The sequence below is a fragment of the Trichechus manatus genome, unplaced genomic scaffold (genome assembly GCF_000243295.1).
Source record: "Trichechus manatus latirostris isolate Lorelei unplaced genomic scaffold, TriManLat1.0 scaffold00040, whole genome shotgun sequence".
NCBI lineage: Eukaryota > Metazoa > Chordata > Mammalia > Sirenia > Trichechidae > Trichechus > Trichechus manatus.
In genome coordinates, this window is record NW_004443976.1 from 8,404,930 (window position 1) to 8,431,292 (window position 26,363).

Genomic DNA, 26,363 nt, shown 5'->3' on the forward strand with positions numbered 1-26,363 from the left:
TATCCTTTCTCTTGTGGCATAAAAAGCAAAAGTATATAAGCTTAAATTATGACAAATATCTATTAACTCAATTTAACATCAATAAGTTACCTAAAAGGTCTTAGAATTTATTTTAAGCCTGTATACCATAAAACATAACTGTTGTTGAAAGTCTGTTTAAACATTCTAAGTTTTCATTTAACTTTTACTATTTCTCATATTTTCACAATCTAATTTTAGCCCTTAAAAATTTTATCAGCTGGCTTTGGAGATGACAAAGTCTCTGCTCAGCTGACCAATTCACTGATATGGATATAACCTTAAGTGTCTGGCTAGAGTTGGGAACATTTTTCCAGGCCATTTCAGGTGTGACTCATTGTGATTTCTTTTTTGGCTTCTTAAAGTTCCCCTACAATAGAGAGAACTTGTTTACGGTTGTTTTATGGTTGGGATTCACCCGATTTATGATAACTGTAGTAAGCGTCCGGAAGCTACGTGACCTTGGAGGCTTGATGCGGTTCCACCCTCCCTATTTTTGATTCATGGCAGAAGGCAAGACTAGGCTGTTCTGATTCATTTACGTATGTTCAAACTGATCTAGGCATTTTGAGAGGCTATTTACCCAGTAAATACCAAAGCTCTTTAGTAGTTTTATAAATGAATCCATCAGTTCTTGGCTAGCGAGACTGGGGGCTTGAGGTGGGGGGGGGGTCATCCCAATTCATTTACATATGTTTAAGTTGGCCTAGGCATTTTGAAAGGCTGTCTACCCAGTAAATACCAAAGCTCTTTAGCAATTTTGTAAATGAATCTATCAGTTCTTGACTAGCCTTCCCCCCCACCCCAGCCCCCCAGGCTTGTCCTATGTCTCTTTTTTTTACCCACTCTGGAACTATTAGTTTTGCTTTAAGACAAAATATTTTTTCCTCAAACAAAACACATTTCGTATGATATCTAGCTTAAGTTACCTAGAGAGGTTTTGCTTTTAAGATTGACTTAAACACAAAGTTCTTCAATGTAGCTACTAAAAATCTAAATCATAAGACAGAGACAAGACAGTTTTTCTTGGATGAGGAAAGAACTGAGGTTCTAAGACAGCGTTACCAAAAAAAAAAACACCCAGCCATTCTCAGCCATAGCCTCCAACCTGATAGAAGACAGAACTTAAGCACAACACTCTAGACCGGAAGTAAGCTCTCAGAGCAAAACGAGACAGAAAGACCACATAAACTCACCGAACAATACCACACAAAACAAGATTATGGGGATTCTAGTTTCTTAAAGTGCATATAGCAATTTTTGGTAAGATCAACTCAATTCAACGGAAATAACAGGTTTTGGATAAAACTTACTAACTTGCCGGAGCATCAGATGGAGGAATATTATTGTGATTTTTTATTGAGAAACTGTATCATAAAACAGGTATGGAGTTATCACTTCTCCCTGCAAATTTTATAAAAAAGGTCAGGATCTGCCACTTTTTCCTGCAAATTTCATAACACAAGTCAGGAGCTGCCACCTCTCCCTGAGAATTTGGTAAAACAGAGCAGTATCTTCCAGGTTTTCTCGGAGTCACAAAAAAGAACCCTAAAGAGGAATGCCGCAGGGTTTGGACAGTGTTTCCCTTAGACCAACGTGTACCTTCATTGCTCATGAGTTTGCTTGTGGGTGGCAGGCAGCCTAGTGCTCTAGCTAGCCTGTCTCGTGACCACCTGATCCTGTCACAGAAGTCTTTAACGCTCGTGATGAGCGCCAGCGACCACCTTAATGGGTTTTACTGGTCGACCTGTAACCAAAGTTTTTTCAGCTTTTAGTGACTCAGACCTCTTTGAAAATAGAATTGCCTCTTTAATGTTTCAAACTCCCAAATCTGGACCTAAACTTCACCAAGAGTTATTAAATATCACTCTTAAACAAACGATCAAGCAAAAATCTAAGAAAGATTCTCCTTAATCAAACAATCAGTTTTTCAAACAAATATGCTGATCAAAACTTAAGAAAACATGAGAAAAAAGAATAAGCAAAGGCTCGTTTTCCGAGAGCACTCACCCCGTCGGTGTTGAAGGGACGTGGAGTGTGAATTCTTGAGTCCAGAAGCTAGGACCTCTGTTTTTGTCGGCTTCTGCTCTGCAGTCCAGGTCTCCTCAAGGTCGACTGGATTCGTGGTTTTAGAATCCCTGCAGCAACTACACCATTAACTCTGGTAGGGTGAAAACACCACAAAGTTTAGTAAAGCAAAAAGAAAGTTTTTATTCGGTATATATTCAAAGAGGAAAAGTAGGAAAGGGATGAGCATGCTGCCAGAGCCATGTCTGTCCGAGTCTCTGTTCCCAGCTCTTAAGGATGCATCTTAGTGGGCTGCATTCCAGAATCCTTTGAACGTTCCCCATTCTCTAGATACACACACTTGCACACTCACACAACCTAATCCGATGCACCAATTTAACAGGTACCTGAGCCTTTACGCCCTCAGCGGTCCATTCCTCCTGCTTCTTGGGACTCAGAAATTCTAAGGCCTTACCTAGAAATTACCGTATTACTTCCCAAATAACCTCAGATTCCTAATGCTCTCAACGGTCAATTTCTCCTGCTTCTTGCGACTCTTCTAAGGCCTTATCTGGGCATTTACCAAACAACCCAGGTGAGTTTCATGTCTCTTCACAGAGCCATCAGTTGGGTCCCAAGGGGAATTGGCTTTCAGAGCTGCTCCAAGGTCTCCTGGAGAAATCTCCTGGTGGTGCTTGACATCAGGGCTGTTCTGTTTTCTGATCCACCTCAGGAACCGAGCAGATGGCTCCTGGCTGGCTCACCAGAAATGTTACAGGGTAGAAGCCCCAGGTTCTTACTCGGCATGACTTGTATTGGCCAGTAAAGGAGAGACCAAGGTGGGAGAACAGGAAAGGCACATTTATTTCATTGTACAAGGAAATGGAGTCAGTCGGAGCTGCTGCTGCTAAGACTGCTCGCCAAGGGCGGGCAGGCAAGTTACTTTTAAAGGGGTTTACAAGTAGAGAGTTCATACAAATTATGACAGCAACATTCTTAATCATACTACACAGGCACAATATATACATATTATATACATATAACCTCCAACCAAAAGCAGGACTCAAATGCAAAGCTGGGGGGTGGGGGGGGGGAGCCCAGCAAAGGAAAGAATTTTTCAATACCACATTAGGGGAGGAAGCCAGGTAAAGAATACACACTCTGGGGGCTCTGTCTCAATGCCAGCTTCCTCTGGGCGGATCTAGAAGAGTTAAAGCACTTACTCAACCCTCCTGGGCCCACCTGGACCTGCTGCCAAAGATGCCCAGGGCAGATGAGGATGGAGCCTCAGCTGGGGTGGCCACCAGCCTACCCTGTAGAATCAGCTATGGACAGACCCAAGCAAAGGTCCTTGTCCCCTTCCACTCCCCACTGTTCCCTCCAGTGTACAGCAGCCTCTGGACTTGGAAGACAAACAGTAGTGACTTTGCAGAAGGAAGGCAAGCAGGTACTTCCCCAGAGCCCCTCTGCTCAGGTCTTGGGAAGACATTTTAGCAAACTTAATCTTTCAGTAACACTCAACACTGTTATCCACTCATCTCTCCCTGAAATATTTTCTGCCCTCAACTTCAAGATACAAGCAACCTATGATTTCCTCCTGTCTCTCTAGATATGCTTCTTCTGTCTCCTTGGCTGGTTCATCCTACTCCACCCAGGTATTAAATGTGGGCTATGATCAGGGGTCAGTCTTGGTCCTCTTATCACAGGATATTACAAGGAGACCTTGAGCAATCTTATCTCTACTTGTACAGTCAATCACCATCAATTTTTGGTTACTCGCAAATTCAAATCTCTAGCCCAGACCTCTGCGCTGAGATCTTCTCTGAGATCCAAACCTGTAGTGTCCAAAACTGCACCGTGGTTTCTCTAGCACAACAGGCCTTCTTCCAGCATGCCCTGTCTCAGGTGACACTTGGGCTCCCTAAACAGAAACCTAGTGGTTATCTATGCTCCTTCCCTTTTCCTCATCCCCATGTTGAATTTGTCACTGTGTCCTTTGGTAAAGCAGAAGGTCAGCGAAAACGAGGGAAACCCTCAGTGAGATGGAATGACACAACAGCTGCAACAATGGGCTCAAACCAGTGATCATGAAGATGGTGCAGGACTGGGCAATGTTTCCTTCTGTTCTACATAATATGGCCAGGAGTCAGAGCTGACTTGACAGCAACTGATAGCAACTATAATCTATTGATTGGATTTCACTCCAGTTCTCTCTCAAATTGATCCACTTCCATCCATCACCACTGTCACCTCCGAGCTTAATTTTCTCCACCACTTGCCTGGCCTTCGGCAACCATGCTAACCACTTGCCATACTTCCATTCTTGGCCCCTCCAATCTGTTCTGTACACAGCAGTCAGAGTCCTCTTTAAAAAAAAAATAAAAAACATACAGCTCACAGCACCTTCTGCTGAAAACCCTTTAAAAGCTTCTCATTGACTTTAGGAGACAGACATTAACAGGGCTCTCCCACACCCCGACCCCACATGCCCCTTCTCCTCTCTGTTCCAGCCATACCAGCTTTGCCATCTGCTACCACACAGACTTTGCACAGGGTTCTTTCTACCTCTGCCTCGAATGTCATCTCCTCCTTACCCCTCTTCACCAAGCATGGTCTACTCATCCTTTGGATCTCTGCTCAGACTCAAACATCAGCTTCTCAGGAAGCCTTACTCTGCTTCCTGTTCCATGTTCTCCTGAAACTGGGATCCTTTACTTTAGACCATTGATCTGATCATGTTTATCCAGAACCATCAGCTGCCATCAAGTCAATTCCGACTCATGACTATCCCATGTGTGTCAGAGTAGGATTGTGATCCACAAGATTTTCAATGGCCGTGATCTTTTCAAAGGAAATAACCAGGCTTTTCTTCCAAGATGCCTCTAGGTGGACTCGAAACTTCAACATTTTCTTTTTAGCAGTGGAGAGCATTAACTTTTCGTACCATATTTTAATTTACACCATTGTTTGATTAATGTTGCTTTCCCTCTCCCCTTTCTCCTCCTCCCTCTCCAGAAGTTAGGCTTCCAGAAAGCAGGCACTGTATCTTTCTTGCTCACTTAGAGCTGACATTGCACTTAAAGACATCTCACTGCTCAAGAGAGCTGAGAGCTAGTTTCTTCAGGAGTCCAAGGCTGGAGAGGCAGTTAGGTCCAAATCTTTGGCCCTGGAGCCTGTGGGTGGAGACAGAGCCCTTGGAGTTTGATCCTGACCCTGGCTGGGAGAGGAAACGGTCATAAAACAACCGTATCCTGTGGCAGCTTAACCCTGGAACCTTTGCAGCTGACTGCTCCTGAGGCTGCCGAGAGAGGGAAAGAAAAATGGAGACAAAAAAAAAAAATGGCGCAAACCCAGTAGATAGTCTGTCTAGCGATGCTTTAGGACTTATATCTCTGACACCTCTGATTGTGTGCAGCAATTAATTCAGAGCTGAATGCCAGCAGACACTGACAACAAAACTAAAAGCATGTGGAAAAGACTAGCGTGCTGTAAACCACTGGAGAGCTAGGTTCCCCAGCCAGATAGGACGTCAAGGTACTATCATGGAAGCATTTCACTTTGGAAAAGGATAATGGGGGAATGACTTCTTCAGAAACAGGAGAGAAGGAAGAGAGGAAAGACACAGATTTAGAGTGGAGCCATTCTGGCATGTTTTAGGCTGGGTTCTCTAGAGAAGCAAAACCAGTGAAGTATGTATATACATAGAAAGAGATTTATATCAAGGAAATGACTCACATGGTTGTAGAGGCTGGAAAGTCCCACATCCGTGGGTCAGGCTAGAGGCTTCTCCTGACTCACGCAGCTGCAGGAGCTGGCAAACCCAAGATCAACAGGTCAGACAGCAAGCCTCTGGCTTATAGGCTGTGGAGGCAAATGAATCCCAAGATCGGCAGGTAGAACGGCAGGCCACTGGCTCACAGGCTGCAGAGGCTGATGAATCCCAAGATCGTCAGGTAAGCTGCTAGCTCAAGTCCCAAGAACTGGAGGTCAGATGAACAGGAGCCAGCTACAGGATCCAGAGAGAGCAAAAGCCAGCAAGCTTGGTCAGAAAGTCTATCTATATTGGATGCAGGCCACACCCCCAAGGAAATTCACTTTCAACTGATTGACTGCGCATAACAGATCTCATCATGGAGGTGATTACATTATTACATAGTTGCCAAACTACATTATAACTGCCAAACCACTGAGAATAATGGCCCAGCCAAACAGACACAAAACCTTAACCAACACACAGTGAAACAGCCTTGAGTTTCCAATAAGCTAGAAGGAGCCCAGGAGTTATAAACAAATCTATCCAATAAACACTAGTGCTGTGGTTATCAAGGAGAAGGCAGGACCGTTCCTGACTGATAGAGCTGCCCCCCCTAGCGAGGGAGACACAGGACTAAACAAATTAGATACTGTTATAAAAGCAACTGTCAACTTAGATGGGAATACAAAAGAAACTAACTTGATTCTCCAAGGTTGTTGGGGAACAGTTGGCTTGGGGATGGGCAACCGAGAAAGGGGAGAGGGGAAATATCTGTATGTAAAGCATATTAGCCAAGAGAACCAGGATGTAAATGCAGCTCTGGGCACATCTGTCAACTGCTCCCCATTCTGGAACCCAAACAGGGCTGCTGGGAGGCTCAAGGAGGATGCTGAGTGTGGATGGATGCCCGAGGTACACTGAAGTGCAATGCGTCCGCATGGAAACATGATCCTCTGTTAAGCAGGGGCAAGGTCATCAATGTGCTGAGGGAGAGATGATGAGCTGGGGGAGGTGGCATTGGGGGACTGCTTGGGGTCTGGATGAGAGTGATGAAGGTTGAGATCTCCCCAGTGACATGGGGGCAATCAAGGCCATCTCGGTGTCCTGGGGCAGAACCACTCTTTTTGGTGGTATGAGGTGGGTGGTGCAAACAGTTAACGTACTCACCTGCTAACTGAAAGTTTGGAGGTTTGAGTCCACCCAGAGGCACCTCGGAAGAAAGGCCTAGCATTCTACTTCCAAAAATTCAGCCACAGTTCTACTCTGACGTACATGAGGTCACCATGAATTGGAGTCACTTCAATAGCAACTGGTACTGGTCTTTAATTATGGGACTGGTTCTGAAAGCTTGACTTGAGAGTCTAAATTTTCTATCTATACCACAGCTAGAAGTCAAAGGACCTCAAAAAACCAAAAACCTTCTTAGTTGTCTCCCACAGAGGATCCTAGACTTGACAAAACAACAAGACACAAAGGATTGCTATGGGAGAAGAGGGAAGTGGGGTCCTTATTGCTAAAACTGGGCTCAGCAAACTGCTCTTTGTCTGGTCAAGTGACTGTTTCTTGCTAATGACCTGTCTGTCCCTGGTATAAGTCAACCTACACCCCAGGCATTTTCTGTTTCCTAAACTTGTAGCCACTCTCTCTGACTTACTCTGATCTCCCGCCTCCTCTTGCCAGCCCGTCCCTCTCCTGGCTTTTCACAAAACGTCCCAGGTGGTCTCTTCCAGTGGTATATATACCTAGACCACATCAAGACAGCAGAGCTAGGGAGACTCACGGGCCAGGAGGTAGAGGGGCTCGTCACACCCTGGCTGGTCTCCTGGTGGGTCCACGGTGAGCAGCCTGGAAGAAGGGCCATGAACTGTGATAAGGGAAAAGCAGGCTGCAGAGCAGAGTACAGTGAAGACCATTTTTCTAAGAAAAACGAGATGTGGATGGGTCTGGAGGATGAATACCAAGGAGTTGAGGCCAATTAGCTCCAGACACTGAGGTGGTGAGTAGTTTCAATTTTGTCCTTTAGCCTGTGAACATGTCATGGTTTTGTGGCTGGAAATGTGTGTGTATGTATGTGTGTGTGTATTAAAAAACAGTAATGATAAAAATGTTGAGGAGATCCAGAACTTAAGAAGACAGTGTCTCTCCAAGATGCTTAGGGTATGAGTTGAATGAGGCTGACCTGAAGTACAGGCAGATGGGAGAAGATTTTCCCTATTACCTACTTCCTTTTTTGTTGTTGTTTGTGTGTTTAATTGTGGTGAGGGTATATATACAACAACAACAAAAAAAAATTGGCATTTTAACATTATTTACACATACAATTCAGTGATATTAAATTATATTTATCCTGTTGTATAACCATCACTACTATCTAAGCCCAAATTATTTCCTCACTTTTAACAGGAGCTCAGTGCCCCATAGGCTTTGTCTCGCTCTTTCCCCCTCCCCTCCATCCCAGGTAACCACTAATTACCTGCTTCTCTGTGACCTAGGACTTCAGGAAGGAGTAGGGTGACTGACCATCCCAACTGACACAGGACTAAGGAATTTCCCAGGATGCAGAAATTTTAGTACTGTTATAGGGACAGAGGTCACCCTAGATGAGATCCCTCTACACATACACACATAGACACAGGACCTTGCAAAGGTGCCTGGGAACTTGAATACAGCTAGGCCAGAACACACCCGCAGATCCATGTTAGGGTGCTCAACCCGCCCCCGGGGAGAGGTGACCACTGTCTATCAACTGCGTTTCCAAGAATCTCTCTCCTAGTCAAGCTGGAAACAATAGGTTGGAAGTTGTGGCTTCCCCATCACTTGGGGGTGTTCCTCTACAGGCTCCCTAACCTTCACAGGGATAATGGAAAAGAATGCAAACATCAGGTGGGCCATTGGCCTCAGCTACTTCCCCCCTTGAGATGCTACAGACTGGCTGACTGGCTTCGGTTAAGTCTATGGTGTTTCAGATCCTAAAAACCATCAGTTATGTGATTCCCTCCTCCCTAAGACTTTTTCTGAAAGTTTCTCACTCATCCTAGCTTATTTTACACACAAAGGATGAAACTGAAACCACCTATTTATTCTCACCCTCTGGGGAAGGCAAAAGAAAGAATGGAAATGATTTCCTTCCCTTTTCTGGGGAAACTGAGGCCCAGAGAGGGTTGATGACTTGCCGAAGGTCAAAGGTGACCGAGGGCTGCTGCTGCGTTTTCCCATATGATGCTCACTCCACTCATCTGTGACGTGGCCACAGTGATAACGATCACCCTGCTTTGTATGTAACCCCTAGGTATGTGTGCAGTGTCTGGAAGGACACACAAGTGTAGCCCATTATGAAAGAGAAAGCAAATAGAAAGTTAGTCAGTCTCGAAAACACACAACAGAGTCAAAGAACAGCAGAAACATGTCCTGACTTTTGCCTGGAGTTGTGTCTTGGTCTACTCTGAGCCTACTGCAGAGGGGCACAGAAGTCTCTGCTCTCCCTTCCCTGATCTCTCTGCCTTTTCCAGCCTTTCAGGAGTCTGCCTTTCTGTGCAGGCTGTGAAGGAGCTTCACAGCTCTCTGTCCCAGGAAGCTCACAGCCTTCAGTGTGTGGGGAATCTATGAGACAGGCAAACCCTTCTCTTGCTAATATTGACCAATTCTTACAGCATCATTTCAATATCTATTTATGTCAACAAACTTTCTCCCATATCTTTTACATAAAATAGCCCTTCCTCACCAAGAAGAGTAGGGCAAAAGCGGCCATAGGGAAGAAAACCCCACCCTGCCACATACAGGTGGGGCATTGCTGTTTCAATGGTAGAAATCTCACCTTCCATGCAGGAGACCTCGGCTCAGTTCCCGACCAGTGAACCTCATGCCCAGCTACCACCCGTCTGTCAGTGGAGGCTTGCATGTTGCTATGATGCTGAACAGGTTTCAGCAGAGCTTCCAGACTAAGATGGACTAGGAAGAAAGCCCTGGCCATCTACTGCCAAGCATCAGCCAGTGAAAAACCTATGAATCATAAGGGTCTGAGCCCCAACCCATCATGGAGATGGCATAGGTAGCATTTCTTTCCTTTGCGCATGGGGGTCACTGGGAGTCCAGGGCCAACTCAGTAGCCACTAGCAACAACAATGATCACATACAGAGGAAGAAACCATATCTCAGAAAGATGGTGGGGCTTGCCCAGGACACACAGGCTCTCTTGCTCCCAAGTCAGAAAACAAGGTACAGAACAGTCCCTCTTCCACAGCCACCAGGCACCTCAGGCCTCAGGAGGGTTTAGGTCTTTAGATCCTTCTCTGACACATAACTTGGTTGGCACCACCGATGACCAGTCCAATCAAAGCAATGTCAGCCTGCTGGGTCAGTTTCATTCCTGAGACGTGAAACAGGAAATGTCCTGCCCCACTGGCTGCTGTGCTCATAAAGGTGCAGGTCCACGTCTACTTCCTTGTGGCTCCCTCATTTGCCGACACCCAGCAGGCAGAGAATGCAGTAGCGGGAGGCAGGACAGCCAGCCTCCCATGCAAATCTCCCCTGGCTGTGCGGCTGAGCTCCTCCCGGGCCATGCTCCTGGGCCGGCTATGCAGAAGGCGCAGCTGTGGGCGGTGTGTGTTATTCCTCTACCTCGCCATCCTGGTGGATGTTGTCGGTCTGGTCCTCCTGCTAGTGGGGATCTTTGCCTCTTTAAGCTACTGGGACTTCTTGGTCTACACAGGTGCCCTGATTCTGGCCCTCAGCCTGCTGTTGTGGACGACTTGGTATTCCATCAACATTGAGCTGCCTCTGGAGCAAATGAACTTGTAGTTCGGCCGTGGGCAGAGGAGGAGGGAGGTGGGCACCATGTGGCTGAGGCTGTGAACTTGGGGCAGCCCAGATGCTTCGAGGAGCAGGGACATGCTGCAGCTGCCACCGAAAGGGAACCCTGACGGAACCAGGTGAGTGCCTATCTGGCAGAGTGGCCAGGGAGGCTGGAATAAGCGGTAGTGGGCAGAATGGACAAATGGCCAGACAACTATTAAAGGAGGTAGCCTGACTTGGGGTGCTGTAAACCCAGGCTCCAGCAGGTTCTGCAGTGGACCAGCCAGGTGAACGTAGGGCAGATATTTCTTCCGCTGGGGACCCTTCTTCTCATGGAGACTGGAAAGAGCACCTCCAGGGGCCCTTCCACTCCTGATATGTTGTGACTGGTCCTTCAATGCAGAAAGGGACGTTATCCTTTTAGTGTGTAACATGGGCGAAAAGAGCCCATCCTGATTCCCTGTGGTGACAATTCCTGCTGGGGAGCAAAGCCGTTAGCATAAGGAGAAGGTGGAAATCTCCCCAAAAGCTGCTTACTGCCCACTTGGATGGAGGGGGGTGAGCTGGACTTGGGGGAGGAAGCAGAGCAAAACCATCCAGAACGGCCCTTCTCATTTGCTTCCTGTCTGGGATGGGGGACATACAGGAGAGGGTCAGTGTCCACTGTGCCCCACCACCACCTCTCACACACACTCAAGTGCAACCACCCCACACACCCAGGCCAGCCTGGGAGACAGGGAAGCTGAGAGGCCACAGCTGCCTAATTCACTGGCAGAGCGGCGCTTAACTGCTGGACAACAGGCTGGAGTAACTCGGTTGACTGCATGTTGTTAAGGAGGCACGTAACTGCAAGACTGTTCTCGGAGGGACAAAGCTCAAAAGATAGCAGTGGCCTGGGCCCCAAAATCCTGAGCTAGGGCTCTGGAAGCTTCCCAAGGGGACTGACCACAGAGCCCGGCTGGTTTCACCGGCTGCCCTCCTCCCTGGGTGGGCCAGGACCTGCGCTCAGGCCGGCCAGGCACTTCCTTCTGACTGTGGGATGCAAGACCAAAGGTCACTGCTGGGTTGCAAGAAGGAAATAACAGCCCGAGTCTTTTCTGGGTGTCACGCGTGACGCTCGGAAATGAGAGAAAAGAGCAGCGATTGAGGAGGTCAGTTGTTAGCTGCTGTTGAGTCTGCTCAGACGCCTGGTGAGCTAATGTACGACAAAACAAAACGCTGCCCAGTCCTGCTCCATCTTCATGATCCTTGCTATGTTTGTATCCATTGCTGGGGCTATTACAGTACTTTCCAACCTAGGGGACTCATCTTCAGTAGAGGAGGGTAAGCTTGTTCCTAGGAGGGGACGTAGAAGGAGACGAGAAGGCACAACACCTGGGCCCCGCTCTGAGATTCACCACTCGTTAGCTAGGTGATCTTGGACAGACTGTGTCACAGTCCGAGCCTCAGTATTCTCATCTCTAAATGAGGCTGCTGTTACCTGCCCTTGTTGTTACAAGGATCAAAAAGAGGTAATGCAGGCAAAGGCCTTTGCAAACAACGTAGTTTTTTACAAGTGTCAGGTATTGTTACCAAACATCTAATACAGGGTGAGTGCACTGACCCAGAATCCAATTTTGGAACACCATGGTGTTGTTACTTGTTATTAGTTGTTGTTGAGTTAGTTCCTACCCATGGTGACTCCATATACAACAGAACAAAACATTGCCTCATCCGGCACCATCTTCCTGATCATTGTTAAGTCTGAGTTGGTTTGGGGACCTATTGTATAATGCCTTCCAACCTAGAGGGCTCATCTTCCAGCACTGTAGCAGATAATATTCTGTTGTGATCCGCACAGCTTTTCCATTGGCTAATTTTCAGAAGTAGATCACCAGGCCTTTCTTCCTAGTCTGTCTTAGTCTGGAAGCTCTGCTAAAACCTGTCCATCATGGGTGACCTCTGCTCGTGTTTGAAATACTGGTGGTATAGCTTCCAGCCTTATAGCAACACACAGGCTGCCACAGTATGACAAACTGACAGATGGGTTGTAGGCCTTGGTGGACTTTGCATCATGACACTTCAAAGTAAGAAGGGACCACTGATTGGTTTACTTATTCACCAGAACTTTTCAGGCACTGTGTAGGGCCCTGAAGATGCCATGAAGAACAAGACACAGGAAGTCTCTACTCTCAGGGAGTTTACTGCCTAATGAGAGAGAGAGACGGTAATCAAAGATCACAGTAACAAAGTACAGTAACGAAGTCAGGAATGGACTAGGAAGGGAAGGAACATCATTCTATGAGAATATGCAGCAGAGAAAGTGACCCAGAAGGTGGGATCAAGGAAGGCTTCCTGGAGGAGGTGATATTAAGCTGACCTCCAAAGGAAGAGTAAGAGTTGACTAGAAAGCCTTTCGGGGAAAGGCAAAGGCTGGGCAAAGGTCCTGGGGTGGAACCCTCCCAGGGTCCTTTGAAAGGCAGAGGGCAAGTGGAGGAGAGAGTTAGGCCCCAGCAGGGGCAGAGGTCAGACAAAGCAGGGCCTTGAAGGCCCTCCTAGGGAATTTGATCATTATTTTAAGAACAATGGGAAGCCATCGAAGGGCTGTAAACAGAGGTGGGAGCTTGACATCATTGGATCTGTGTTTCCAAATGACCACCCTGGCCGTAGCATGATTATTATTTTGTTGCTGTTGTTAGTTGCCATTGGTTCTAACTCATGGAGACCTTATATATAACAGAACGAAACATTGCCAGTTCCTGTGCCATCTTATCAGACAATACTCTGTTGCAGTCAGATCATATTCTCTTTCATTGGCTGATTTTTAGAAGTAGATCTCCAGGCCTTTCTTCCTAGTCTGTCTTAGTCTGGAAGCTCTGCTGAAACCTGTCCACCATGGGTGACCTCTGCTGGTGTTTGAAATACCAGTGGCATAGCTTCCAACAACAGGCAAGCCATCACAGTATGACAAACTGACAGACGGGTGGTGGATTACGATTATTACCCAGCCCAGACCCATCGTGGGGGCTAAGACCCTTGCCCAAACAATAGGAAGTCCCCAGTGTGGGGCGCCTCGCCCTGTACATCCTTCCGCATTGACTAGAAGTTCAATAGGCCAGTGGTGGAAAGCGTGGACAAGGGTCAGTCTGCCTGGTTTGAATCCAGTTTCGTTCCTTACTGGCTGTGTGACCTGGGGCAAGTCACTTCACCTCTCCATGCCTCAGTTTTCAAATCTGTAAAAGAGATGGTGTGTCATAGATGATGCTAATAATAGGCCCTACCTCACAAGGATCTTGCTAAGATTAAGTGGGTCAATATTTGCACAGCACTCTGCAAGTGATGACTACATAAAACAAGGGCGCTCCATTACATCTGGGTCACGAGGCAGGTAGCTGGTGTGTGACAGCGTCGTTCAGCCTTCCCCAAAGACAGCATCCTGGAAACACTGTGATGAATTCTTAAGACAACGTAGGCGTGAGTGAGAGCGAACCCAGACCACCAGACTTTTGTCCGGGCCTATGAAGATTTCAAAACTGAAATCCATTGCATTCTCCACTGAAAACCAATTACAGATGAGTCCATTCCTTGGAAACCCTATAGGGCAGTTCTATTCTGTCTTATAGGGTCGCTATGAGTCAGAATCGACTCAGTGACATTGGGTTTGGTTTTTTTTTTTTGGTTTGGGGAGATCCCACGTGTGTCAGAGTAGAACTTGCTCTACAGAGTCTTCGATGACTGATTTATCAGTAGATTGCTAGGTGTTTCTTCCAAGGCACCTCTGGGTGGACTCAAACCTTTAACCCTTCAGTTAGCAGCCAAGCACATTAATTACGCACCCAGGGTTAACTACACACTCCTCTCCTTTGAATACAGTCAGTCAGATACCACTTTCACCTTATTAGTCCCCAAACTCTGTGTTCCCCAGGACCCTCTAAGCCAGCCAGACTGCTCATCAAGCCCCCCTCCTTCTTTCCATCTGTGCAATGTCTCCAGCCTGGCCCAGAACAACACATGCATGAGATCTGCTGTTCAGGAGGCCGGTCACTTACGGGGGCTGCCCACTACCCACTGATGACTTTGGGCATGTCATTTTACTTCCCTTCAGAATAAGAAGTTGGTCGCCATGACAGGTTTCAAACTGTGTTCTGCAAAGACCCCCTCAGGGGCTGGGGTGAGGGGGAGAGAGTGAGCAGGCAGGACTCCAGCACCCTCTCCCCACCACCCCACCCCACAACCCCAAGTTCACCCAGCACGGCTGGGATTTTGGCAGTTGTACCTATGGAACTTGCATGTAAGGCTTCATTTGAACACAAGCTCCCAATGCTCAAATATATTTCAGAAAATGACCAGTTTCAATTCCCTTATTCTCTATGGCCTTTGGCCTGGGTGTAATCCCTGACTGTGTTAATGATTTATGGGCAGATTGTAACTAACTGCCACTTTCCTAATTCTCAGAGTGGACTAAAAGGAAACAAGAGGGGCTCCCTGGGTTCAGACCCTGACATCACCCTTCCTAGCTTCGCTTCAGAGTCTCAGCAAGACAAGGCTGATAGGACCCTGCCCTCCATGGACACACGTAACCTTAAGGAGGCCACATTCCTGGCACAGGGGCTGGTCCAGGACAGGGCAGGCCTGGTCACCCCATAGGGCTTGGCCCGCAGCCTGCACAGTTCTCAGGAGGACCCCAAAGATCCCACTAGGAGTTCTGGGGTGTGTGGCTTGTTTTTATAGCCCAACTGTGTACCAAGCAAGTCATCTACCCTTTGATTTTATCACTCAGTCCCTGTACTTCCAGAAACACTGTTTGCCTGCATTCCACTTGCCAGGCATTTCCCGTGGATAGAGGTAAGCCTCAAGTCAAAGTTTGGTGAGGACTACACGCCCACACACACACCCCTTCTTGAACACTCCTCTCTCCCATTGCACCCACACCTCCCACAGACACACGCATATACAACACACACAAACATGCACACTCTGCATGGATACACACTCCTCACACACACCAGTCCTTCCCTCTCCTTCAACTTATATAGACAAAAACACACACATGTGCCTTTGCACACGCACCCCACCCTCACCGCACACACACACATCACACATAAAAACCCAACTTATATTCTCCACACCCACATCCACTCTGTGCATACACACAGACACCCTCGCACCTGCCAAATCCACCCACCCCGTTTTTGTAAGTAAAGTTGTACTGGAAAGCTGTCTACCCATTCACTTATGTATTGTCTATGGCTGCGTTTTCGCCACAACAGCAGAGTTGAGGAATTAACAACAGAGACCCTATGGGGTGCAAAGCCTATAATGTTTACTATCTGGCCTTTTCCGAAAAAGTTTGTCAACCCCTGGTTTGGTCGTGGGTGCTTCCTGTGGATCCAAAGTCAGATCTTCAGCCCTGCCTGCATTTGGCAAATGGGTGAAGGAAGGCAGGTCTGGGGATCCCGAAGGGAAGGTCAGAGTAATAAAAGGAACAGATACCGTGTAGGTGGTAGAGAGGACTCAGGAGGAACCAATAACAAGACTGGGGGGGTACTGCCCACCGAATACTTGAGAGCAGTCCAGAAGGTGGAAGCCTCAGGAAAGGTGATCTGATTTGGAATGAGCCTTTCTCAGCAGAATGGTGGGGACAAAGATTAGATTAGCGCTATCATTGACCGGCTGTTATGATGTATAGAGAGTGAATGAGATTCGTCTTTCAGACCATTTGGTGATGCAGGAATGCAAGATGTTAATGCAGGAGAAATAGGAGGTATATGGGAACCTACTACACTTTCTGCACAATTTTCCTGTAAACCTAAAGCTGCTCCTGGGTGGTGCAAATGGTTAATGCACTGGACTGCTAGCTGAAAAGTTAGAGGTTTGAGGCCACCCAGAAGTACCTCAGAAGAAAGGCCTGGTGATCTACTTCTGAAAAATCAGCCACTGAAATTTCTACGGAGCACAATTCTACTCTGATACACATGGAGTCGCCAAGAGTTGGAATCAACTCAATAACACCTAGTTAAAGCTGCTCTAAAAAGTAAAATTTATTTTTAAAAGGCTAAAAAAAAAGTAATGATGATTAAATGAAGAGGGCAGGGCAGGAGTCTGATGGCATGGCTGGTTTCAGCATAATACAGAAAATTATCTGTGCAAGCTGGTAAGGACAGGGGAAGAAGACAGGCCAGTAGAGGGGAAGAAAGGACACTGAAGTCACAAATGAAGACGTACCCCTGGCAATGTCCAAGGTGGAGGTGGGGTAGAATCAAGAGGACAGAGAAAGGGCTTAACTTTGCCTTTGAGGAAGTGTGGAGAGAGGGAACTAGGGTTTGATGAGTGCCTTGGTATTTATTGGGCCAATCACTTATTTGCATTGTCTCATTCAAGACAACACTGCGAGGGAGGGATTCAGGTCCTAATTTTGCCTGTAAGGAAACTGAGTCTCAGAGTGGTTTCACAGCCAACCCGAGGTAACACTGCGGGTGAGGGGAGGCTCTAGGGTTCACTCCTAAGTCCGGCTGACTCCACGTCTGACGCTCGCTTCTTCACTCTCAGGCATGAGACTATGTATCTGAGTCTTGGTCTGATCCATTTCTTCTTGGTTCATTCAATACAGGTACCATCTGATCAAGAAGAATTACATCAAGGAAATGCCTTCTCTTTGCAGCATATTCTTTAACAGCATCCAGAGGAACCAGGAAGAACTGGAGGTTGCATTGCTGAGGCTTTCAAAGTACCCCCAAGGATGGTCATGAGTGGCCCTGGATACCTGGCTTCCTACAGGTTCCAGGCTCTATCCAGAGTCCAGCATCACCTGCACCCAGCCACTGACATTACTGCCACCCAGCTGTTTATGGAGGGCTTGAGAAGCCTTAGATGTCTCCCAAAACCACTTGTTGCCATCGAGTCAATTCCAACTCATGGCAACCCCATGTGCATCACAGTAGAACTGTACTCCAGAGTTTTCGATGGCTGATTTTCCGAAAGTAGATCACCAGGCCTTTCTTCCGAGGAAACTGGGTAGACTTGAACCTCCAACCTTTTGGTTAGCGGCAATGGAGTCAACCATCTGTACCACCCAAGGACTCCAAATTCCTCCTAGTGGGACTTGTACGTGGCAGCCCTGCTTCAGGCTTCGACATCAAAGGAAAAGTCCCATCCTCTGTTGCTCCTCTTGTCCAGGTCATTTTTTAAAAAACTAACAACTAAAACCAAGCACAAAAGTCCAAGAGAATCCGTGAGCTTGCTGCTGCTTCTCATCTTCAGCCTGTTGGGTAGACTGTGAGCCCCTGCAGGGTGCACGCCATCCATTGCTTGGTGCCATCCAGTTGGCACTGGTAGCCTATTTCCACACGTTTGTTGCAAAAGCAAATGCAGTGTGCAAGAGGACTCCCTGCTCCTTGGTGTGCACACCGTGCACTAGGAATGCAACCTCAATTTAGTTGCACAGCCAGGACACGCGGGTGGCTCATATTGAGCTTTTAATCAGTCAGAACCTTCTGGATATTTTTCTGATAACCAAGCTACGCCTCTGCTGTACTGTCCTCGTGTCATTCATTTCTTGACCCTAAGTGCCAGACTTCCCTTTTATCTTATTTCGGTTGCATCTGGTCACATGCAACCCAGCTGGAACAACATGGAGGCAAACCTGTGCAGGCTCATTGGTGTGCTCTCTTTGTTGCTTGTACGTGACCTGCTCCACTAGCTTCTATTTCCCCTGGCCTAATTTTGTCTGCTTATTTATAGCTCACCGTAAAAGTGCATGTGTGTCTTATAAGCTGCCTCAGCTCTTTCATGGTTATGAGGTAGCTACCTAAATAAAGAAGTAGATTGGGCTTTTTGTTTTAGCATGATGTAACGTATTTCTGAGTCTGCGTGGTCTTATAACAATTCTCAAACTCTCTGCTTTAGAGTATCCTCTTTCTATTAGTTTAACCTGCCTTTGTGCAAACTCTGGAATTCCACACTCAGTACGGCACCTCTCAGAAAGGTACACACAGGGCATAGATGGATGGAGACAGTACAAGGGTATCCTGACACCATGGAATCCTCTGGAGTCCTGTTTGCAGCTGCCAGTCTGGCATCTCAGAGTTAGGCTGGACTCAAAACCTGGAGAGAAGTCATGAAAGAACATTCTAGGTAAGAGAGTAAACCACCAGTTGCTGTCCAGTGGATTCCAACTCATGCTGACCCCATGTGTGCATAGTAGAATTGTGCTCCACAGGATTTTCAAGGCTGTGATCTTTTGGAAGCAGGTCACCAGGCCCGTCTTCCGAGGCACCTCTGGGTGGGTTCCAACAGCCAAACTTTTGATTAGTAGTCAAGCACGTTAATCGCTTGCAGCACCCGGGCACTCCCAGATAAGAGATTAGGAAGAAAGGGTTCATCTTGCTCACAGCCTTCCTCGACCATCTTCACGTGGAATCCTACAGATTTTCCCTGTTGGGAACGTGTATGTGTGTCTGACCTGACTTTATACAGTGACGGAGTGTCACCTCTTACTTACAGTTCTAAAGTTAGCACATAAAGAAAAGTCACATATAATCAAAATCACTCTGAAAAATTCCCCAGGAAGACATTGTGTTGGAAGCCACGTTACATCTCTTCATGAGATCAACGTAGTTTTGTTTTGTTTTGTTTTAATTCTTGCAATGGAACAGGTTTCTGTTTCTTTGGCTGGGTACCAAAGGCAATAGTTAGCTTTCCTTTAGCAACAACCTTGTCGTTCAAAATGCACAAATCTTGAGAAAGTAGAATCACAGTCAGCCCGGAGCATATGTCTGAGAGAGGCTGAGGGAACTGAGGCTGGCTGAGCAGTAGCAGATTCTGACCTGTCAGATCACACTCGCTCCAGGGAGTGTACCCCATTATTTACATCTGCCTCTTGCTCTCTTTCTCATTTGGCTGTTAGCATGCAAGTTAAATGCATATATGATGTTACTCCATATAATGCATTTGTTCAGCTCCTGAACTGTCTTCCGAATTACAGGGTGAGATCCTACAGGATGGGATTGACTACTGCTTTGGAGAATGGGTGTAGAGTAAATATGTGATAACTGAAGTAGAAGGCGAATTGAACTCAATTCCAGCTGATTATGTGCTGGCCCTTGGTTTAGCCCCTAGAAGAAAAGGGAGATCTGCAGAGGAGTTGTTAATTGCCATTGAGTTGGCTCCAACTCATGGCAACCCCATGAGTCGAAACACTGCCCAGTCCTGCGCCGTCTTCACGATTGTTTGTGTGCTCAAGCTCATTGTTGCAGCCACTGTGTATTTTGAGTGCCCTCCAACCTGGAATCTCATCTTCCAGCACTATATTGGACAATCTTCTGTTGTGATCCTAGGGTTTTCTTTGGCTGATTTTGGAAGTAGATCACCTAGTCTTTCTTAGTCTAAAAGCTATGCTGGAACCCATCCCCCGTGGGTGAGCCTGCTGATATTTGAAATACCGGTGGCAGGAGTGGATTAACTAAGCAACAGTGCAACGTATGCACCGGCTTGCATTGAGCAAGGTACGCACGGGGTTAATTGTGTTTACTTGCTAATCTGTGGCGCGCAATTTCACACGCGTTTCACCACATCTTTGGCATGGTGGGGGACAGGCGAAATTGTGCACTGCAGATTGGTGGGAAGGCACAATTGGACCCGTGTGTACCTTGCTTATTGGGTAATCCAGCCCTGACCAGTAGCATAGCTTCCAGCATCATAGCAACATGCAAGCCACCACAGTATGGCAAACTGACAGACAGATGGTGGCCACAGAGGAGGGATTACTGGTATTTATCATCGACCCTCCTGGAACCCTCTTTAAGAGCTAGAACTGAGATGCCACACCCAGGCAGTGCATGTAAGAACTGGGTGACTATCTCTTCAGGTGAGGCTTGGTCCCCAACCCAGCATCTGCCAGGGCAGCGCCCAGGGCCACTTATGGCACAGAATTAGAGGACACCAGAACTGAGCACAGAGATCGTGCGAGTAGCGCTTCTCAAACTCAATGTGCATGCAAATCACTCGGGGATCTTCTTAAAATGTTATTCTGATTCAGAAGATCTGGGGCCTGAGACTCGCATTTCTAAGAAACTCCCAAGTGATGCCGCTGCTGTTGGTCCCTCCACCCCCATCCCCACCCCTTGTGACACTTTGAGTAGGAGCAAGGGTCTCCAGCAACCTCCTCCTTTTTGAGAGGGGAATCTTAAGTCCACAGGTGAAGTGACCCTTCCCAAGTTCAACCAGTTGGAAAACGTCAGATCCAGGACTGGAGCTCAGGTCTCCAGGCTGCAATAAAGTCCTCTTCCTTCCTTAACTTCCTGAGCCTCGGAAAGAGCAAGCAGGGCCGAGGCAGGGGAGTGGCGCGTGCACGCTTGTGCTGCCAACAAGTCACGGGCCATGGAGCCTGAGGCATCGACCTGGCCATGCTGCGTGCCCAGGAATGCGGCCCATGCATGCTGCGTCACTCCAGAAGCCCCAGCGATGAGTACATCACGCAGGGCAGGGCTGGCAGAGGGAGGAGGATACAGGAAGGGCTCTCCAGCAGAGCTACCTTGAGCCAGGCTAGGTCTGTGCCTAGGGCTAGGTCTGTGTCTTCCCAGAAAGTTCCCCGAGGGGTGGGGCGTGGTGAAGCTCCTGCCATGCCCCAGGCCCGTCTTCTAGACTCCTCTTCTCCATGTTCTCTTGCAGACAGTTGGATTTTTCAGGGATATGGGCTCAGGCAACTGAGGCTGGAACCTTGGCTATGCCACTTACAGGTGGAGTGACCTGGAGGAAGCAAGTTTAACAGAATCCATGTTCTCACCCATTAAGGGATAATAACAATGACATCACAATCACGAGGGTTTCGTGTGATTTAGCTCTGGCACACACCTTAGAACAGGTGACTTCCCTCTTTGTAGTCAGGAATCAAACCAGGTCTCCTGCACTGAGGTGAGGATTCTACCACTAAGCCAGGAATATACCACCACCTCAGCCAGTTGCCAGTGGACTGATTCCAACTCTTGATGACCCCATCTGTGTCCGAGTAGAACTGTGCTCCGTAGGGTTTTCAATGGCTGATTTTTCAGAAGCAGATTGCCAGGCCTTTCTTCCAAGGCACCTCTGGTGGACTCAAACCTCCAGCTTTTCAGTTAGCAGCCAAGGTACATTAACCATTGCACCACCCAGGGACTCCAACTAGGAATATAGGACCGGAGATTTTTAATGCTATTTAATACAGTCTGCCACAAATAATCAAGTCCACACTCTACACAACCACTCCACACGATTTACTGCAGAGATGAACAGCAGGAGCCCACAAAGCCAGTGGAGAGGTGCATGTTAGACGAAAGGGTTGGTCCACCCCAGCTCTGTGGCCCACCCCCACTCCATACCCTTGAAGCCCCTCAGATTGGGCTCATCTCAGTGATTTTACAATGGTGCAACAATTATGTGCTGATGGCACAACGGTTAAGTGCTGGGCTGCTAATCAAAAGTTGGTATTTCAAAACCTACCCAGCAGCTCTGTGGGAAAAAGACCTGGTGATCTGCTTCCGTAACGATTACAGCCAAGAAAACTCTATGGGGCAGTTCTACTCTATCACATAGACTCACTACCAGTCACAGTCAACTCCATAACACCTAACAACAACAGTGATTTTACATCATGCTGGAGAAGGGTAGCTTATCCTGGCTGGATCCCAAGCCAACTCCACCCCTGTTGAGGCAGCTCAGACATGTATTTGCATGAGGGACCAAAGAGCCTTCTGGGTAAAACTAACTCGAAGAGAAGGAGTCAGGCAGAGAAGCTTGGCCCAGTAACAGAGACTAAATTTGAGGGTAAAGAGATTCTACTCAGCTTCCCTCATCTTCAAACAAACCATCTTTGTTCTAAGGGGTTGAGGGCTGCTAGAACCATTAGATCCTTCTCAGGACAGACACTAGGAGATATTAGTGTCTTTACTGACTTCCTGGAATCCCCGGGTGGCGAGGCTCAAAAGGTCACCATGAGTCAGATGATTCAATTGCAAAAGGTTATTAGTTCCTAGGGTTGCTTCTAGAAGTCTGAATGATTATTAGCTTCCTCAGGTTGCTGCTAGAAGTCTGAATTCAGGGTGTTCCTAGGACCAAGTCTCTAGGGGAAGGTTCTTTCCTGTCTCTTGCAGCTTTTGGCAACCCCAGGCATTCCTTGGCTTGTGGCAGCATAACTCTGATTCCCATCTCCATGGCCTTCTCTCTGTGTCATTCTGTCTCTGTGTCTCTTCTCTTTTTATAAGGACACCAGTCACATGGATTTGTGCCCACTCTCCTCCTGTTAAATTAACTAATTACTTCTGCAATGACCCTGTTTCCAAATAAGGTCACATTCATAGGTCCTGGGGGTTAGGACTTCAACATACCCTTCTGAGGAACACAATTCAACCCACAACAGAGTCGAAACCACATCGTTCAGAGGCCTCCAGCATAGATGTAGGTTCTGTTAGTTCCTGGTAGACACAGTGATATCTGGCAGAGAAATTAAACAGCAGGTGCCAACTAAGAGCTGACTGAGATTGTTTATGAGTTGAACTGGCTCTTCCAAGACTCCCAGACATTTCTTGGCAGGGTAGGGGGATAGAGGCCAGCCAGGAAACAAGTATAATAATAAATTACTCCTTGTTAGAACACTTGGATGAAAGACTCAGAGTAGTGGAAACAATATGAATCTGGGAACACTGAGGTTTGACTGTGTGCAATAGTGCTTTGTGCAAATTGAAGGACTAAGCAACTGGAAGGTTCCCTCATGAAGCAGCCACATGATCTCATTCTTCCATTCATTCCTTTATAGAACAAACATTAACCTCTGGCCTCACTCCTCCTGGATCCTAAGGACTGCCCCTACCAGGAGAGCCTTCAGCATTTAAGGTTGGTAACTTTTAGGACCAGTCGCTGTCAAGAGGTCTCCAACATCGTTGGTTCAGTGGTAGAATTCTCACTTTCCATGCGGGAGACCTGGGTTCCATTCCCAGCCAATGCACCTCATGCACAGCTCATCGTTGGCATGGGAAGAAATAATTAGCATCTAAATTCTGCGCAGTATTCTTACAGGCTAACAACTTAGACACTGAATTTGGCCTGACTCTGGTTCCCAAAAATGAACTCCTACATTACAAGCATTTCTATTTCCTTCCTTCCTGGCTTCTCTGTCCCCAGGCCAGCTGCTCCTGCATTAGTCCATCCCCTGGGAATAGCCCTTCTCATCTTCCCCTGCTCCACTCCCAGCCCAAGACATAGCCGATCACACAGTGTTGCTAACACCGAGCTGGGCAGAGGCCCTCGGCTTTTGTTCACTGGGTATGTCCCCACCACACACAGCCTCCGCTTGGATTCCCCTCGGCCTTGCCCCTATCTTTCTGACCAGCCCTCCTGCCCCCAATCTCGGACTCTATGACCAGTTTCCAGAGTCCATGTCAACCTCCTGACTGCAATTATTAGGAGTCTGGATTCTGGACCCTGGCAGAGCCTCTCATTCTGAAGAATCCAGGGCCGCACACCCAGCTCTCAGCCCCTGAAGTTGCTTGGAACTGGTGGCACAGGGTCCTCAAAGTGCAATCTGAGGACCAGCAGCAGCAGCATCACCCGGGGACTTGTTAGAAACACAAAGTCTCCCGCCCTACCTAGGGTGACTAACTCATCCTGGTTTTCCCAAAGAGTTCCTGCTTTTAGCACTGGAAGTCCTGGGCAATCTAGGATGGCTGGTCGCCCTGGGCTATACCAGATCTACTAAATCAGGAACTCTGGGGGTGGAGTCCAGCAATCTGTGTTTAGCAAGCACTCCAGGGGATTCTGATGCATGTTCAAACCTCAGAACTAATACCTTAAAGGATTCTTACGGGGCACTGGTGGTCCAGTGGTAGAATTCTTGCCTTCTATACGGGAGACCCGGGTTCGATTCCCAGCCAATGCACCTCATGTGCAACCACCACCCGTCTGTCAGTAGAGGCTTGTGTGTTGCTATGATGCTGAACAGGTTTCAGCGGAGCTTCCAGACTAAGATGGACTAAAAGAAAGTCCTGGCGATCTACTTCCAAAAATCAGCCAATGGAAAACCCTGTGGATCACAACAATCCAATCTGCAATTGATCATGGGGATGGCGCAGGACTGAGCAGCCTTTTGTCCTGTTGTGGATGGAGCTGCCATGAGTTTGGGGTCTACTCTTTGACGACTAACAATATCAAAGGATTCTGGAGCTGCTCAGCCCTGGGCTCCACCCTCTCCCTGGGCACAGGAAGGCCATCCTCGTCCTACTGTCACCCAGTCATGGCCAAGCTACACCAGCCCAAGTAAGGGACATCCTGTCCTGGCCAGCCCATGCTGTTCCTAATTGCCTGCAACTGGTGTCCTTGCCGACTAGGGGGATGGACTGTTTTTTAACTCCTGTTGCTTGAGCATTTCACGATTTTCAAGAAATTCAAGTTTCCTAATGTTTAGGAAGAATTGCAAATGTGGGAGGCTGCTGGGGCTAGTACAGGGAAAATTAGGGAGAAGGCATGAAAAAGACTCCAGGGGAGGGGAGGGAGATGGAATTTACTGAGGGAGGGAGATGGTTGAGGGGAAGATTTAAACAAGGCTCTGATGGGGAGGGAGCTGAGAAAGCTGTGGAAGAGAAACTGAGATGAGAGAAAATGAGGAAGAGGAATGGGGTTCTCAAAGTGTGGCCCTGGACCAGCAGCATCAGCATCATCTGGGAGCTTGTGAGAAATTCACATTCTCGAACCCACCCCAGACCTGCTGAATCAGACTCTGGGGTTGAGGCCAATCTGTCTATGTTTTAATAAGTCTGCCTGGTGATTCTGAGGCATGTTGCAGTTTGAGAGCCACTGGTCTGAATAATTGTATTACTTGAAGCAGGCATGCTGTCCCTTGATACTGGGTGTTTAAATTTCTACCTTGGAGCCCTGGTGGTGCAGTGGTTAAGAGCTCGACTGCTAACCAAAAGGTCGGCAGTTCAAATCCACCAGCCATTCCTTGGAATCCCTATGGGGCAGTTCTACTCTGTCCTATAGGGTTGCTATGAGTCTGAATGGACTGTATGGTAATGGGTTTGGGTTTTTTGGCTTTGAACAGATTAACTCAGAAGAGTGAGATTGGGATCCCTAAGGTGACTCTCACACGCCACATCGTGCCACTGACCAAATGGCTCCCTGAGCCTGCAGAGATGAGAACAAATGGCTTTAACGGTCCTGTTCTCTCCGTCCCTTCCACTGTCTTTGTCACCACCAGCCTCTGGCAGCTCTGGACTGTGGATTTTTTCCTGGAAGGGTTTCAGAGCTGGAAGGAACGAGAAGAACTCTCTGGCCTTGTGCTACTTCCCAACCTATTCAACATCAAGACCCTCCTTCATTGTTTTTCTCCAATGGTCTCCTTGTCTTGAAGTATGTTGTCTGCCAAAGAGACTGTAATCATTAAGGAATAATTAATTCATTTCCCCATGATTTATTAATCAAACCCATCCATAACCGAGTATGCAAAAAGCAGGAAACAGCTGTATTATGATTGCCATTAGAGTTTTTGAAACACTTAAAACAATCCATTACAACCTTTCATGAACCCCAAGGGATCTGGGAAGGTACAAGGGAAACCAAAGTTTCCAGACCTCAGATGCCTGTGTGTACAAAGGCAGCACTGCAAAGTAATAAACAGAATGCTTACAGGCTCTGGCCACTCTCCCAACCCTCAGCTCACTCAGGACTTTGCCCCCTTCCATAAACTCCCCCCACTGCTGGAAATCCCCAAAGGGTGCCTCACAAAAGCTCATCAACACGTCCAGGACTCTGCCAGCTGAGGTCTGTGGGATGGCTGTTGCTTCTGCTG